Source organism: Felis catus, chromosome C2 (genome assembly GCF_018350175.1).
Source record: "Felis catus isolate Fca126 chromosome C2, F.catus_Fca126_mat1.0, whole genome shotgun sequence".
In the NCBI taxonomy this organism is placed as follows: domain Eukaryota; kingdom Metazoa; phylum Chordata; class Mammalia; order Carnivora; family Felidae; genus Felis; species Felis catus.
The window spans coordinates 108,022,844-108,040,598 of NC_058376.1; the positions used below are offsets into that span (position 1 = coordinate 108,022,844).

The 17,755-nt window shown below is 41.2% G+C and overlaps 1 long non-coding RNA gene across 4 annotated transcripts in view; it reads left to right on the forward strand.

Annotated features, from left to right (window-relative positions):
* Nucleotides 1-17,003, forward strand: part of LOC111562282 — a 34,232-nt gene extending 17,229 nt beyond the window's left edge. Inside the window, exons 2-5 of one of the 4 annotated variants that reach the window (XR_006585368.1) lie at nucleotides 7,688-9,040; nucleotides 10,430-10,552; nucleotides 11,265-11,298; nucleotides 16,948-17,003. This is a non-coding gene — a long non-coding RNA (uncharacterized LOC111562282). Of the gene's footprint in view, nucleotides 1-7,687; nucleotides 9,041-10,429; nucleotides 10,553-11,264; nucleotides 11,431-16,947 lie in introns of those variants that run through there. The other 3 variants (XR_002745388.2, XR_006585366.1, XR_006585367.1) reach the window with 3 other exon arrangements.
* The last annotated feature ends 752 nt before the right edge of the window (nucleotides 17,004-17,755 follow it).

Genomic DNA, 17,755 nt, shown 5'->3' on the forward strand with positions numbered 1-17,755 from the left:
ATCCAAAGCTGTAGGTTCTTTTTCATTAGGAGTATGTATAAATTTTATCTTCTATTATCATTAAAATGATATGTTTTAACCATATAAATCAGTGGCATTTACTGCCTTCACAATGTTGTGCAACCATTATCAAAACCTTTCTATCACTCCAAACAGTATCACTGTATACTTTATGCAACATGTTCAAAAAGTGTTTATTCATGAAACAGTTCATCCACTAAATACATACATATATATATAATATATATTATATAATATATATATAATATATTATATAATATATAATATATATAATATGTATAATATATATATATATTATATATATATATATAATATATATATATATATATATATATATATATAAAATTTATCAAATACCCACTGTGTATATCATCCTGTGCTTGATACTGGAGATAAGCAATGAATAAGATATGAAGAAGAGTGAACCACACAGTGGTCCATTTTCAAATATTTGTGCCTTGCAGGTGACCAATGAAAATAACAGTAATAATATTAATGGTTGCCATTTGATCTAAGAGCTTTACGTATATTAATTCATTTAATCCCGACAATTCTATGAAGTAGGTACTGTTATTATCTTATTGCCACAGGTGGTAAAACTGAGGCAAAGGGAGATTAAGGAATTTGTCCAAGGTCACACAGCTGATAGGAGTGGAAGCTAATTTCCAACCCAAAGTTCAGACTATGTGCCCTTAAAGCACTAACTGTAACTTTCTTTTTCTTTTCTTTTCTTTTCTTTTCTTTTCTTTTCTTTTCTTTTCTTTTCTTTTCTTTTCTTTTCTTTTCTTTTCTTAGAAAAAGAGTGAGAGAGCAAGCAGGGGAGAGAGGCAGAGGGAGAGAGAGAATTGTAAGCAGCCTCCAAGCTCATCACAGAGCCCAACACGGGGCTCAGTCCCATGACCCCAGGATAATAACAGCCGAAAGCAAGAGCTGGATGTTCAAACAACTGAGCCACCCAGGCACCCCTACCTGTAACTTTTTACAAGATAAATTTTATTGGTGTATAATTCCCATAAAATGCACCTAAGAAATGGTTTAATGAATTTTAACAAGCAAATACAACCATGCTACACCCACAGTCAAGAAACCACAAATTTTCATCACGATAAGATGTTCCCTTGTACTTGTTTTCAGTCCAGACTCCCTCACCCCTAACACCTTAGGCAACCGCTAATGTGCTTTCTGTAACTATAGATTTTGCCTTTTTAGAATATCATAGGGGCACTTGGGTGGCTTAATTGGTTAAGCGACCAACTTCGGCTCAGGTCATGATCTCACAGTTTGTGAGTTCGAGCTCCACGTCGGGCTCTGCAGAGCCTGGAGCCTGCTTCAGATTCTGTGTCTCTCTCTTTCTCTCTGCCCCTCCACTGCTCACGCTCTGTGTCTCTCTGTCTCTCAATAATAAATAAACGTTAAAAAAAAAGAATTTCACAAAGATAGAATCGTATATATGCACTCTTTTATGTCTACTTTCTTTTGCTCTGATACTGTTTGAGATGACTGATAGTGTTGCATGTGTTAGTTCCTCTTAATAGCTGAGTAATATTCTCTTGTGTGGATATAACTTATCAGTTCATCTGTTGCTAGATACTTGGGTTTGCAGCTTTGAATACTATGAATAAAGCTGCTGCAAACATTCATGTACAGATGTATACTGATACATGTTTTCATTTGTCTTGGGTAAATAACTGTGAATGGGATTCATGGGTTGTATGGTAAGTGAATGTTTAACTTTTTAAGAAACCACCCAATTATTTTTCAAAGCATTTATAGCATTTTATGTTCCCACTAGCAATGTATGGCAGCTCTAATTGCTCCATGTCCTTGCCAACCGTTGGTATTTCAGTCTTTCTAATTTTAGCCTTTCTAATGGGTGCATAGTGGTGACCCACTGTGATTTTACTTTGCACTTCCATGAAGGCTAATCATATGGAGCATCTTTTCATGTGTTTACTGTCCATTTATAGATCTTCATTTGTCAAGTATCTGTTCAAATCATTTGCTCCTTATTTCATTGGATTCTTTTACCTTCATACTATTGAGTTTTAGGAGTTCTTTACATATTTTGGATGCCTGTCTTTTGTGAAATGTGCATGTTGCAAATATTTTCTTCCAGTTTGGGGCTTATCTATTTCTTTAATATGGTCTCAGAGCAGAGGTTTTTTTATTTCAGTGAAGTTCAGTTTTTTCATTTTTTATGATTTTCTCTTATTAAGAAATTTTTGCCTATCCCAGGTTTAAAGTTTTTCTCCCATGTTTTCTCATGCAGTCAACTGCAGACTTTTGTAGATGTCCTTACTCAGCTTTAGTAAGTTCCCTGCTCCTGATTTGCTAACAGATTTTATTATAAGTGAAACATTTATCAAATGCTTTCTCTTACCTGTTGAGATGATCATATTGTATTGTCCTTTATTCTGTTAATATGGTGAATTACATTTATCAGTTTTTGAACTTCAAATCAACCTCCTTTTCCAGGGATAAACCTCACTAGATCATGATATAGTATAATTTTTAACACTGCTGGATTCAATTTGCTAATATTTTGCTAAGGATGTTTGCATGTGCATTCATGAGTGATATTGGTCAGTGTTTTTCTTATATCTTTAACAAGTTTTGATATTAGTAATGCTGGCTTTGTAAAATGAGTTGGGACATATTCCTTCCTGCCTTCTGTTTTTTGAAGGGGTTTATATAGTTTATATTTTTCCTGAAATGTTTGATGAAATTCACTAGTAGATCTGTGTCTAGACTTGGGCTCAGATTAGGACTTAAATTTTTATTTTTATTTACTTGTTTATTTAAGTTTTTTTTTTTTAATGTTTGTTTTTGAGAGAAAGAGAGCATGAGAAGGGGAGGGGCAAGAAAGAGCGGGAGACACAGAATCAAAAGCAGGCTCCAGGCTCTGAGCCCTCAGCACAGAGACCGACGCAGGGCTCAGACCCACAAACTGTGAGACCATGACCTGAGCCGAAGTCAGATGCTCAACCAACTGAGCCACCCAGGTGCCCCAAGACTTCAATTTTTAAAATAGATATTAGGAATTCAACTTCTTTAACAGATATGAAGTTAAACAGGTTTTCTATTTCTTTTTGAATCAACATTGATTGTGTCTTTTAAGGAATTTGTTCATTTAAGTTGTCAAATTTATTGATAAAGTTGTTCATATTACTTTATTATGCTTTTACTATTTATAGAATCTGTAGTGATGTTCCTTCTTTGATTTCTAATATCCGTGTCTTCTTGTCTATTGATTTCATTGATCTTTTCAAAGAACCAGATTTTGGTTTTATTGATTTTCCCTTTTGTTTGTGTTCTATTTTATTATTTCTCTTAATATTATTTATTTTCCTTCTGCTTACTTTGGTTTAAATTCTCTTCTTACAGCTTAAGTTGAAAGCTTTGATTCTTGATTTTAGACCTTTCTTCTTTTGTAATATAAAATTTTAAGGTATAGATCTCCTTCTAAGCACTGCTTTTGCTGCACCCACAAATTTCTCTGTGTTCTGGTTTCATTTTCATACTGTTCAAGATGTTTTCTAATCCTCCTGTGTTTGTTGATATATAGGCTTAGAAGTGTGTAATTTCCAAATATTTAGGGATTTTCCAGATATATTTCTTTTATTGATTTCTAATTCCTTTGTAGTCAGAGAATATACTGAATGATTTTAATTAAGTCTTGTTAAATGGCCTAGAATATAGTTTATCTTGATAATTGTTCTGTGTGCACTTGAAAAGAATGTGTATTTTGCTACTGTTGGATGGAATAGTCTGTAAATCCCAATTGGATCAAGTTGGTTGTTGTTCAAGTATTCTATGCCCTTATTGATTTTCTGTTTGTTCAACCGATTGAGATAGAAGTATTGAAATATCTGACTGTAATCGTGGAATTGCCTATTTTTCCTTGAAGTTCTATTAGTTCTTACTTTATGTATTTTGAAGCTGTTGTTATGTATGATCAAGGACACTCCATTCTGGCTGGTCAGAACCCCAATGTCCTTTAGGCCTGTCTGAGCACTGGACATTGGCTAACAGCTCACCAGTCATTATATAAGCTCTTACAATATGCCATATACTATATTTATCAGCCGATATAGGCTAGGTTAGGCTGTGATAACAAGCAACCTCCAAAGGCCAGTGGTTTGAAACTTGTCACAAAGATTTTTTTCTTGCTCATGTTACATGCCCACTGCATGTTGACTGTGACTATTCTGTGTCCTGTTTGAGACTTTAGAGGGATAGAACGGTTTCTGTCTGGAGGACTGCTGGTCATTATGGCAGAGAGAAAACATGGCAAACTGTGTACTGGCTCTTAAATTTTCTGCCTCAAAGTGTCATATGTCACCTCTATTCATACTTCATTTACTAAATCAAGCCTCATGGCCAAGGCTGACATCAGTAGGATTGGAGGGTCTAATCCTCCCCTAGGTGGGAGCACCAAATATTTGTGAATAAAATAGTCTACCACACTGTGTTAAGCATTCAAACACTTTCTCTTTTAATCTTCATTAACAACCTTCTAGAAATAAGTACTATTATTGTTTCCATTTTGCTGAAGAGGAAACTGAGGATCAGAGAGTAATGTGGCAAAAGCCAAGTAATAATCAAATGGCAGGGCCTGGATCCAGCTTTGCTGACCCCATTGTAATTGTGCTATTCTGCCATAAGAAAAGGAAAAGGAAGGAGTGATCGAGTTTGGGAAGGAATATAGCAAGGAGAAAGGAAATGAAGGGAGACCCTAAAAATATTTATAAATGACTACTTCCTATGGAAATCTGATCTGGCGATCAGAAAGAGGTTGGATGTGGAAAGGAGAGAAATTCCTCTTAACTCAGTTCTTCCCAGTCCACACCTCATCTGTCCATCCCCTATCACATGACCTTATCTCATGTCATCCCAAGAAAGCCCAGCTCCTGTCTCTCTACATTCCAAAGGCCCCAACCCTGTTACCTATATTGAGGTTCCCTCAAGTCCCAGTCTGTATTGATTATTCTGTTTATATGGTCCAAGAAAAAAGAGTTTACTACATTTAGCAGTGACCACAGATATTTCCATCATTTAATCCTGGCATGTCATAAAAATCCAACACTTGACAATTTATTATTATTTCCTCTGGAAACCTGTATGTCAGTGATTTATAAAAACCAAATTGCCCTTTGAACCAAAATCTATATTCAAAGCTTTCTGAAACAATGCTATGAAATCAGACGTGAGTATAGCTTATTAACACAATATTAGAATTCTATCAAAAAGAAAAAATAAACTGGAAAATATTAGCATATATTTAAAAGGCTTAAAATCTGTGTTTTATAAAATGCTCATACAAAAAATATTAGATTCTTGCAAGTAAATGAGCTGGGGAAAGAAATAGATGTTTCATTCAAGAGGATATAACTAGTAAACAAGTACATGAAAACTAGTTCAATCTCACTAATGTAAAAGATAAAAACAAATTAAAACAATGAGAACCATTTTACATTGTTTAAAGGGGCATACAACTTTCTAAATGTCATTACTTGGTCACTTTTCATTCTTTCAGTGAAATTGTTATAATCTGATAGTACTGGTATTACTTTTTGTCGAGAATCACGTGGTGGCAACATATAGCAAGCTCATGGGGTGAAAGGTCAGAATGCTTAAGCCTATATATTTCTGAAAGAACTCTGAGCTTGTCGCGGCATTCTGGTGGGGGGGGGGGCGGGGGGAGGGGACTGCAGCCACTTGATAAACCTCCGATGGAGAAGTGTCTGTCTCTGATGGGAAAGGTGGGAGACCATGGGTGGGGCGCTCAGAGCCTGCTGGTTCCTGGGTGAAATAAAAAACCCCCTCACATCTAGGCTTTTGACCTTTACTTAATCCTACCTCTGAAGAAATAATCCCTAAGGAAAAAAGCTAAATAAACAAGGATTAGCCACAGTGTTAATTGTTATGGAAAAGATTACAAAATAAGTGCCCAATAGCAGGGGAATAATTAAAAATATGGTGTAGGCATTAAAATTCAAATCACAAGGACTACACAGCAACATAGAACATGCTTCTGAGATAGTTTTAATTGAAAATGGGAAAATGCACTCATTGCAACTATTCACCAGAGCTAGAAGGGAACAGGGTCAATGCACAGTTAGCTCTGCTGAGGTGACAACATTTTGAGCACAAATTCTCCCTCACTTATTTAGATTTATTGTATAATACAGATAGAATATTTATGTAAAAGGAATTCTATTTTTAGAGAAAAGGAGAAATAGGACACTATGACCCTTGTCTACTCAGCTTCTCGTTGGAGGCTTCAGAATTTCATTAAAATGCAAAATTCAAAATCATCTTTATTTTTGGTATATCCTGATAAATATATTATAAGCTTACTCTGAATCTGAATTGGTCATCCTCATGGGAGGATTTACATGTAGATAAATAGCTCTTATGTTAATCCATTTAGCTCCAAAGACTGTAAGGGGAATGTGTACTAATCATATGGTCCGCTTGTTAAGTTTTTTAAATCACAGGGAAATATGCGAGGTGTTTGTCATGTCAGAAAGCACAGGAGAAACTTACATTTCTGTTTTCAACTACAGCTACATTTCAGGTGAGGAATCTCTCCATTTACAACAGTGGGCTTAACTGTTAATCTAAACAAGTACAATAAATACACAATTTTATCTCGGTTTCCAGATTTTTGGATACTCTGTGTGTTTATTGTACTTTTCAGATTAACAATTGGACCCACTACATTACATTTAGAGATGCTTCACCTGAGAGGGGTTTGGAGGTTGAAGAAAAACATTTAGCATATTATTTGGAAAGTAACTAAAATACTGTTTACAAACAAATGTATCTGACTTTTTTAAAAAAAAATTTTTAATGTTTATTTATTTTTGACAGAGAGAGAGAGAGAGACGGAGCATGAGCAGGGGAGGGGCAGAGAGAGAGGGAGACACAGAATCGAAAGCAGGTTCCAGGCTCTGAGCTGACAGCACAGAGCCCGATGCGGGGCTGGAACTCACAGACCGTGAGATCATGACCTGAGCCGAAGTCGGACGCTCCCGAGCCACCCAGGAGCCCCTGCATCTGACTTTTTGAACATCCTGTGGTGTCTTACTGTTAGCTTTAAATTTCGTCAATGGCAAAAAATAGAAAAGCCAGAGAGTCTCCCAAACTAGGGGGATGGGAGAGTAGAGCAAAGGGTAGGAGAGGGAGGAGGAGGAAAAGGAGCTGGAAGTTTTTGTGCCGTCTTGACTGAAGAAAGTTAGGTTGAAATAGAAACCTTGAAATGAGTTGTGGGCTCACTGATCGATTAGGAGAAGGTAGTGAACAGGGGAGGGGAAAGAAAAATATTCCTTCCAGCACTTCTGGGAACAGCCTCAATATTCACACAGTGAGGCTGAGAACAAATTGTGAGGTAGATGAAGCTCTAGAAACACTTCTCTCTTCTTAGTAGCTCTCCTAGCCTTCAGAGATAACAGCAGAAACTCTGTGTGTGCGTGTGTGTGTGTGTGTGTGTGTGTGTGTGTGTGTGGTGGGGGTGGCAGCAGAGGCAGTGGTATGAGGAAGGAGAGAAAAATCTCAGAGAAGATAATGAGGCTGTGGAGTGTGGGAGCCCAGAGCAGAAAATATTCTGGTGCTTGAGAGAACAGGAAGGCGTATATATAAATGTGTGTGTATCTCTTTTTAGATCCTTTCATTCAGGAGGCATCTCCCTGGAGACGGAGGAAATGGTAGGAGTCCCCTGGGGTGCTGTCAGCTCCACTTGCTGAACTTCTGGAGAAAGAGTGAAATACTAGGTAAAGGAAATGCCTCCAGCCTGCTCCTAGGGAGAGGCAGGACTGGGAGGAGTGGGGACGTGAGAGGGACCCTTGACCTGAATAAGTTGGAGACGTTTCCAAGCGTGGCTCCCTTCCCACTCTCAACCTCACAGCACTAGTGCCCCTGACAGGAAGGAAAACTGCCTTGTCCTGTGGCCCCTTTCAGTTCTAGTACAGCTAGAAGGATGTTCCCCACATTTGTGCTCTTACCTTCTTTACTTCTAGGCAAACCCCAAAAGCCCCCAGCCTCAAAGAAGGGCCGTTCCTGGGGCAGTGCTGACAAGTCCAGGTTAGAGGGACTTGGGAAGTCTCAGATCAGAGGCTGGCACTCTTATCAACCACCCTACCCAACCCTTGTGTCCATGCTCCTCCTTGAAGGCCTGCCTATCAGAGGTTTATTTCTGACCAGGGCCACTAGGACAGAGGAAGTTTGTGGGGTTGGACCACCACAGCGTACATCTGCACCAGCCTTCTTTGCTACTCTTTTTCACTGCAAATGTAAAATAATCCATTGGCAGTATCACTTCTGTGGTCCCACTTATATCATTGTTTCTGGGACTGTGTTGAAAACAAAATCCTGACAAACAAATGTTTAGAACACAGACTCGTTGAAGAATGGTGTCTTATACCCATTTACTACCACAAGCATTTCTTATGTATCTTACACCAGTCTGGGAAATGCTCTGTCTGTGCTTTCATAAATTGGGCCGTTGCTGCTGGTGCTCCAGGATGGTTTTAGGTTGTACACTAACAGGGCAGCAAATGCCATTGACTTATCATGAAAATATTACCACCATTCTAATTATCCTTCTGATTATACCAAAGACAAGGTCCTGGTTTGGAACTAGATCTTTAACACTGTTCTAACATTTGCTTATTGCTATTATTACTGTTTAATAAGTATAGGTCAAGAGCCTTGGGCTGGTTTAGGTGATACAGAGGCTGAATTCCAAACTGGTGGCTCTGTGACTGAATCCAGCCTGCAGATACGATTTTCACCATGCCATATTTATATTTATATATATTTTGGGCCAACATTTAGAAACTCCAGAAATTTTGCCTAAAACCCCAGATTCCAAGCTTCTGTTAAATAATCAAAATATGCTCAAATTCCTTCATGGCAGAATCTGACTCTATTCTTTAAACAGGACACATGCTCTGGGGCCCTGGGCGGCTCAGTTGATTAAGCGTCTGACTTTGGCTCAGGTCATGATCTTGCACTGGTGAGTTTGAGCCCCGTGTCAGGCTCTGTGCTGACAGCTCAGAGCCCAGATCCTGCTTTGGATTCTGTGACTCCCTGTCTCTCTGCCCCTCCCCTGCTCACACTCTGTCTCTCTCGCTCTCAACAATAAACGGACATTAAAAAAAATTTTTTAAACAGGGCATGTGCTCTCCACTTTGCCACAGTCTCTACCACTCCTTATCATGTTATACAGGACCCATATATTATTCACTTCCATTGCCTTCCCAGCCCCTCTATGCATTTGCATCTTAGGTCTGTTTTAGGAATTCTGCGGCTAAAAAGGTAAACCACAATCAAGCTTGACTTTCAGGCTAAGGAATTTGGTCTTCATTCTATAGGAAATAGAGAGCCATTAATTTTTTAGTAGGGTAGCCAAGGCTTAAAGCAACTGTTTCAAAAATGATTCTGACTTTTATTTGAAACTAAGGATGAGGAAGGGAGAATGGAGGCAGGGGGCTGATGAAGGGGTAACCTTAAATTTCATTGTCTCAGGAAATGGAAGCTGGGCCTAGGCTGTGAAATGAGTGGGTCTGGCCTACACGGCCTCCAGACATGCAGTTAAGAATAGGATTGGGAGCCTTGGGCAGTGCAAGGACAAGTAGAAAGCCAAACCTGGACTGGAAATGCATGGTCATCAGTGAGGTGAAGCTAACTGGCCCAGAGCCTAGAGGGACTTTTTGAAGCAGAGACACAAGGCCCTTAAATAAGGGCCTACAAGCAGGAAGGGAACCATCAGAGCTGGTGCTGGCCAGGCAGGCAAAGGTAATGCCAAGGTGGTGGTTGTGGGAATGGAAATAGCTGGAGAGATGTAAAAGCCATTTAGAAGAAAGTTCCAGTGATGCTCGTAGCTACTAGGAAAGGGAGTCTTAAGGAGGAATAAAAAAAATGATTCTAAGACTCCTAACTTGGGAGCCACAGAAGATAGTGGTGAGGAGGAAGAAGAAATTTTTGAGTATATGAAATATGAGGTGCCATCAGGTTGCCCAGTAGGCACTGGAAGGACTGACGTTTAGAGAGGTGTAGGCTGAAAGTAATACTAGGGTATCATCTTGCACAAAGATGAGAGATGAAGATAGAGAAAAGGAAGAGGGAGGGAGAGAAGGAGAGTAAAGAGTAAATCTTAGGGCGAATTTAAATTTAGGATGTCCATGAAAGTATCACAAATGGTCTGATATGGAGGAAGAGAAACATTTAGCTCCATGCTGGTTAAGGGGCAAGGGGCAAGGCCATAGTGTTGTCACAACCTTCAAAGACCACAGCAAATGAGGACAAAGAAACAGAAGCAGAGCCAAAGTAGTATTTTCTAGAAAGAGGATCTCCACATTCATTCATTCAACAAGTATTTATTGAGAACCTAGCTTTTATCCAGGCCCTGAACAAACGGAGGTGGGCCAAACAGAGACCCTATGCTGATGGAACTTACATCCTGCTGGAGAAGACAGACATTACACAAAGACTGATCGTGGTCAGTTACCAAGAGAAACAAAGCAGGGTAAGTGGACAGATAGTGACAAGGTGGTCCAAATAGGCCTCTTTGAGGAGGTGGCATTAACATAACCCTAAACTGAGGGAGTGGGCCATAAAAATATCTGAAGAAGAACATTCTAGGCAGAGGGGAAAGCAAGGGCCAAGACAGTCTGGCACATGCTTGGTAGGTATGAGAACAAAAAGGAGGCCAGAGTAGCTACAGAACAAGGGAAAGGGGGAGCCAGGGGCGAGGTCATGAAGAACCACATAGGCCAAGCTAAGGATTTTGGATGTTAGCCTGTGGGGGCGTGCTCTTTGGAAGGTTGAAACAAGACAGTTACATGGTGTTACTTCACTCTGAACAGGATCACTCTAGAGGTCTGGCTATGGCTTAAAGGGTGGGGCCACGAAAGGTACAAGGGCACAAGCAGACAGTGAGGAGATTCTTATGTGGTAGCAGTGAGAGGTGGTGGTTTGGAGCAGGAGGAATGTAGGGAGCAGCAGCAAGATGGATGTTGGAGGGATGGAGCCATTCAAGAGGGAGACCTCCCAGACGGTGTAAGAAGCAGGGAAGAACAGAACTGAGAGCACAGGGGCAGGAGCAAGGAAACTGTAACATGGAAGAATATAATCATCCACACTCAGGGGCGGTTTAGAAGCTTTGAGGCAGAAGAAGGCAGGCTACCCTGGCCTTCAGCTCAACCACTTTTGGTTTTTTTTTGTTTTTTTTCTTACAGATCCCTGTGGAATAGCTGTTGATTTTAGAGGAGGGTGAGTTTGTCAATGTTGAAAGAAGACCCAGTTGGGAAGAAAACTTGATTTTGTGTTTCCAGTGTATGACAGGAAAATGTTGACCTCTCCAGACCTCAAGGATATATGTAAAACAGAGAGCTTTTTACCTCATACTATCTAGAGTCTTAAGAGTAACACCTCGAGGGGAGCTTGGGTGGTTCAGTTAAGCTCTTGGTTTTGGCTTAGGTCATGATCTCATGTTTGTGAGATCCAGCCCCACATCGGGCTCTGCGTTAGTACAGAGTATGCTTGGGATTCTCTCTCTTTCTCTCTCACTGTCCCTCCCCCCGCCGCCCCCACCAAATAAATAAATAAACAGTAAAAAACAAAAGTAGCAGAAGAATACCTTAAGACACCTCCTGCTTAGCCTGACTCCATGGTTTCCTGGACTCTGTGTACCAACGTGTGGTGGCCCCTGTGGCCTGTCCTGAGGGCCACCACTCATTATCTCCACACTAGGTAGCCTGGTCCATCTGGCTCTCCAGTCTACACACTGGAGCTAAGTTAGCATTCTTGAAGTCCTCATCTGTGGCCTTTTCTCAGAAACCTTCAGGGGCCCTTATCACCGAGCAAATTGAAGTAAGTGCTTCCTCTGAATGGCCCAAACCTGCGACTGTGTCCTCTTGGTCTTCTACTCATCCCAGGGCCGGGACAAAATGGCACTGCTTACCATTCTCCAAACATGCACCACCTTTCCTGCCTTTACTCCTGCTCCTCCCTAAGTATTTATCCCATCCTTCTCTACCTCTAGAAAACTTACCATTCAAGACCCATCTCTAATGCACTTTCTCCATCAACTCTTTGTGATGTGAAACGTGGCCTTAAAAAGGAAATGTGGCCTATTTTCCTTAAAATAGTTTCACAACTCACTATTCTTGTGGCATTTGCCAGATTGTTTGTGTGTTGGTGTTACCTGTGTGTTTGTCTTACTCTCTATTCCCTCTGCACGATATACTGGGGCTTTAGGGAAAAACCTCCCTTTTCCTTTTGTACCGTCTGAGGTCAGTAGCACAAGGTCTTGAACCTAACAGGCAGTCAACAAATCCTGAATTGGATTACTCTTCACAGGAGACAAACAAGAATTTTGAAAGAAGTCTGAATGTGGGAAAAGTGACTTGGAAGCAAATATGTACAAATGTTGGAATGTGCTGCAAAGAAAAGCAGAGAGGCAGCCAATGAGATGGGCACGGGCACAGTGGGCAGCCAATCTCCTGGGCCTAGCCGTGAAGGAGGCTCAGGCCTACAGCCAGGACTACAAGGTCACCCTCCCACATGTAGCCCTGCTGTCTGGACCAATCACCCCAAAGTTCCCCTAGACTGCAGAAATTATAGGCGCTGCCCTCACCTGGGCAGTTGTTCTCCTGCTATCAGCTCTCCCAGGTAGCTTAGGAGAGCCCCCTTACCAGTCATTTTACATAACAGCTGCATGAGCGGAACGGCTGACCCCCTCTACTCTCTTAATCTGCGGGCCTACCCCTCGATAAAGGCCTTGGTTCACCAGAGCAGTTCAGACTTCCTCCTCCTCATTTAGGATGGTTCTCTTTAACTAGTTATCACCATGGAATAACCCTAAAACTGTGACCCGCACCTAACTGTCAAAACAACTTGGCACAATAGACTCCTAATCCTCCGACAGCCATTTCACCGTTAGAGCATGAGAGAACCACTACCATTATTTAGTTCAGCTGTCCCCCAACTGGGCTGCAGTGCAGAATCAGCTGCATACGTTTCCTGGGTTGTTCTCCCACAGCCTTGGGAATGCTGATGTGCTCTCCCTCTCATCCTATAACTGAGGACTCTGACGTCAGAGGACTTGGCCACCTGGTCCAAGGTCGTGCTGCTGGTGTCAGTAACACTTCTCTAACACACAAGGTACCTTATTTCATATGATCTTCCAGTAACTTGAGGCTGGTGTTATTATAGGATCATCCCCACTTTATAGAGGAAAAAAAAGAAGCTGGAGAGCAAGCAACTTATCTAAAGTCTCCTTGTAATGAACAGACCAAACTTGCACCCAGATTTCTGGAGCCCCAGTCCTGCCATCTTTTCACTGTACAATAAAGGTCCTGAGCCCAGGCAAGGGGTTGATGGGACTGGGTAGAAAGGATGTTCCCAATCAGATTCCACACAGCTCTAGCTCCCCATTTCTTGATGTCAGTTCAAACAAGTGGGTAGTGTGCAAAGGCATACATAAACTTATTGTAAGATTTATAAGGTTTATAATGATCAATTTAACCTTTCAAACAGATTTAACTATGAAAATGTTCAAATACACAAAATTAGAATCAGAAAAATTAGGAAGAATAGCATAATAAACTGCCATTTACCCAATATTGTGATTCAACACAGTTTTGCCACCTTTCACATAGCCCTTTGAATCCCTTTTTTCTTTGAAGTTCTTATAGTTAAACATTTTTAAGTCTATTTATTTATTTTGAGAGAGGGAGAGAGGAGGGTGTGTGGGGAAATGAGTGAATACAAACAGGGGAGGGGCAGAGAGAGAGGGAGAGAGAGAATCCCAAGCAGGCTCCACACTGAGCCCTTCTCAGGACTTGATCTCGCAACCATGAGATCATGACCTGAGCTGAAATCAAGAATCAAACACTTAACTGATTGAGCCACCCAGATGTCCCTAAATATTTTTAAAGCAAATCCCAGACATGTAATTTCTTCCCTTCATGCCTCAGAATGCATCTCACAAAAACACCCAGACTTTGTGTCGGAAGGAGTGTGAATCTGCAGGCAGAGCCGCCTAGGACCTCCCTGTACCAGGAGCACAGATTCCAGCAAGCAGCACGTATCTGTCCAAGTGCACTGGCTGGTCTGTGTTGCACTCTGGTACCAGGTGTGTGTTCTCAATCACCCTGGCTGACAAACACATTTTGGACTCCCTCCAAACCCGCTGACACATTCAGGTATTGATTTGATCCAGTCCTGGTTTGCCAGTTGCTGCTGAGTGCCACCTTACCTGCATAAGGACGGTCAGAAAAGGAAGTAGGGAAGCAGCCTTAAGACAACAGTTACTCAGTTCTTGGTTCACAGGACCACAGCCAGTCCCCTCCCCACAGTAAGGTACAGGACACACAGTCCCTCTGCCATAAATCTGAGCCAATCACAGAGTGAGAAGGAGTCAGTCAGAGTGCCTAGTACACATCAGGCAGGAAAGAGGAGTCATTATTTTTAGCAACTTCTTGTTAAATATTTGCCTCATCGATGCTGGAGTGCCCACCAGCCACACTAAAATGAGAAGTGCTCTAATAATGCCTCTGCGGCAAGAAGGAGGGTGTGACAAGAGGGCCCTTTTATAGTTCACTTGGTGGAGGCTGCCCTCCTGCTACTAGCCACCAGCTACTTCCATCAGTCCTGCACCTATAAAAGCAAAAGCTAGAGACCTGAAATGTGGAGTGAAGCAGGTAAATCTAAAGCTTTCGTCCGAGTCTTTCTCCCTGCCTCAACGTGCAGGCTTCCCTTAGCCTGCCCAACCAGCTTCCCTCCCAGCCCTAACTTCCCTTACTTCCCTCCCAGCCCTAACAAGGCATGCTCAGGAAGCTCCAGAACGTCAGCCCACTGAGATTCTTCACCATTCATTCTGCTGACGCACCATCCAACACAGGCTGGACACAGGAACCACAACTTTGGGTTAAGTTACCCACACTTCTATTTCTGGGAGACTGCTGCATCTGTGTGTCCTAAAATGCTTTTGGGAAACAGGAATAGCCAAGCTCGACACATTTTTACAAACACCTACTAGTTTCCACTTTTAATTCGAGTAACAGATACTTGAGTACTTAGTAGTTACAGGAGGATCTTAGTCCTGGATTCTGCCACCACCATGCTATCTGACACCCATTGACTCACCTAATTAAATTCTTTTCTCACAGGATCACATTCCTGTTTTCATGTGGGTGAACAGGGACTGAGACAATCAGTGCTGTAGTTATTTTTTAACTCAGGGGGATATTGATGTCATCTGATTCCAAGATGCATACCCCAAATTGAAATGCAACTGTATGTGGCATCATTTTTAGGTAAATGTGTTTGGCTTTATGATGCTTGGAACCAGTCACTGAAAAATTAAACATTTCAGTTGATCTAATGGATTGTTTTGTATAAAGGATTATTTGACTTGAGTTTCCTCTGTAATGAGAGGTACCACCGGTTGAATTTTACCTGAATCAGAGTGGAGGCTAGAGTGAGGCTAAATGAGGTACCTAGGGCACAAAATGTAAGGAGGCATTTACTTTCAGGGTCATGCAACTGCCAGCCCTACACTTACACAACCCTAAGATTGAATACCTCTTTCAATTTTGCACCTTAGGCTCTTCACGTACCTTACCCTAGCCTTAGCCATGCTGTAGACTCAGGCCAGCTGGAGGCAAAAATAGTCACCTTGTTAAGTTACAGAGTCTCCCAGTCCAAATCTGGGAGATTCCAACTCAGTACACCTAGGGTGAGGTTCACGAATCATTTTAAAGAAGCTCCTTCAGGTTAATCTTGGTATACAGCCACACTGGCATCCACAGATGTAGTACTTAGAGTACCACAATTGGAAGGTGACGCTTCCTTAAATACAGCATGATCAGCTTTAAGTATAAATATTCTATTCAATTTTGAGTTTTCTCCATGACAAAGCATTTAAAGATCTGATTCTCTATCAGTTAAGATTGTGTTGTGCTACAATCAACGTAAAACCTTACTAGCAATGGCTTAAACAAGTAGGGGTTTATTTTTCCCATAACTGGAGTCTGGAGGTAGGTTACTGCTGGTGTTGGTCAGCAATAACTAACATGTGGATGTGCGAACATCAGAGTCAGCATCTCTGTGATTCTCTTGGGCTTTAGTTGGGTCTGTTTGCCTCATGCCCCCCAAATGACAGCTGTAGTTCCAGGGATCACCTACCTTCAAGATGCAAGGGAGGTAGAAGCAGAGGCACACTGCCAGTCTCGTCTGTTCCCTTGTGTCAAGAAAGTAAAAGCATTCTCAGAAACCACCTCTTCCTAGATCTCTATTAGGTCTCATTGGCCGGAACTGGGTCACATGGCCACCTGTGGCTGAAAGGGAGGCTGGGAAATCAGGACACAAACTCATCAAAATAGGCTTAGACTAGTGCTTCTCAAACTTTAGTAGGTATTGGAATCACCTGGAAGGCTTGTTAAAACAGATTGCTGGTAGCTCCACCTCCACGAAGATTCTGATTCAGTGGGCCTGGGTTAGGATTTACATTACTTCAAATTCCCAACTGACGCTGATGCTGCTGATTTTAGGAAAACACTTTAGAACAGTCTTCCCACCAATGGCTTCCAACCCTAGTGGTGGATTAAAAATATTAATTAAATATAAATTTAAAAAGCACTTTTTTATTTTCTTAAATTTATTTAATTTACATCCAAGTTAGTTAACATATAGTGTAATAATGACTTCAGGAGAATCCAGTGGTTCATCCCTTACATATAACACCCAGTGCTCATCCCAAGTGTCCCCCTTAATGCCCCTTGCCCAGTTAGCCCATCCCCCCAGCCCACACCCCTCCAGCAACCCTCAACTTGTTCTCTGTATTTAAGAGTCTCTTGTGGTTTGTCCCCCTCCCTGTTTCTATATCATTTTTGCTTCCCTTATGTTCATCTGCAGTCTCTTCATCAAATGGTGTTGGGAAAACTGGACAGCGACATGCAGAAAGAAAAAATAAACTCAAAATGGATGAAAGACTTAAACATAAGACAGGAAGCCATCAAAATCCTAGGGGAGAAAGCAGGCAAAAACCTCTTTGACCTCGGCCGCAGCAACCTCTTACTCAACACGTCTCCATAAGCAAGGAAAACAAAAGGAAAAATGAACTATTGGGACCTCATCAAGATAAAAAGTATCTGCACGGTGAAGGAAACAATCAGCAAAACTAAAAGGCAACCAATGGAATGGGAGGAGATATTTGCAAATGACATATCAGATAAACGGTTAGTATCTAAAATCTGTAAAAAACTTACCAACTCAACACCCAAAAAGCAACCTAATGAAGAAATGGGAAGAAGACATGAATAGACACTTTTCCAAAAAAGACATCCAGATGGCTAACAGACACATGAAAATAATGCTCAATATCACTCATCATCAGGGAAATACAAATCCAAACCACAATGAGATACCACCTCGCACGTGTCAGAGTGGCTAACATTAACAACCCAGGCAACCACAGATGTTGGCAAGGAAGCAGAGAAAGAGGAACCCTTTTGCACTGCTGGTGGGAATGCAAACTGGTGCAACCAGTTAAAAAATAGAATTACCCTCTGACCCAGCAATTGCAGTACTAGGTATTTATCTAAAGGATATAGGAGTGATATTTTGAAGGGGCACATGCACCCCAATGTTTATAGGAGCACTATTGACAACAGCCAAATTATGGAAAGAGCCCAAATGTCCATCAACAGATGAATGGATAAAG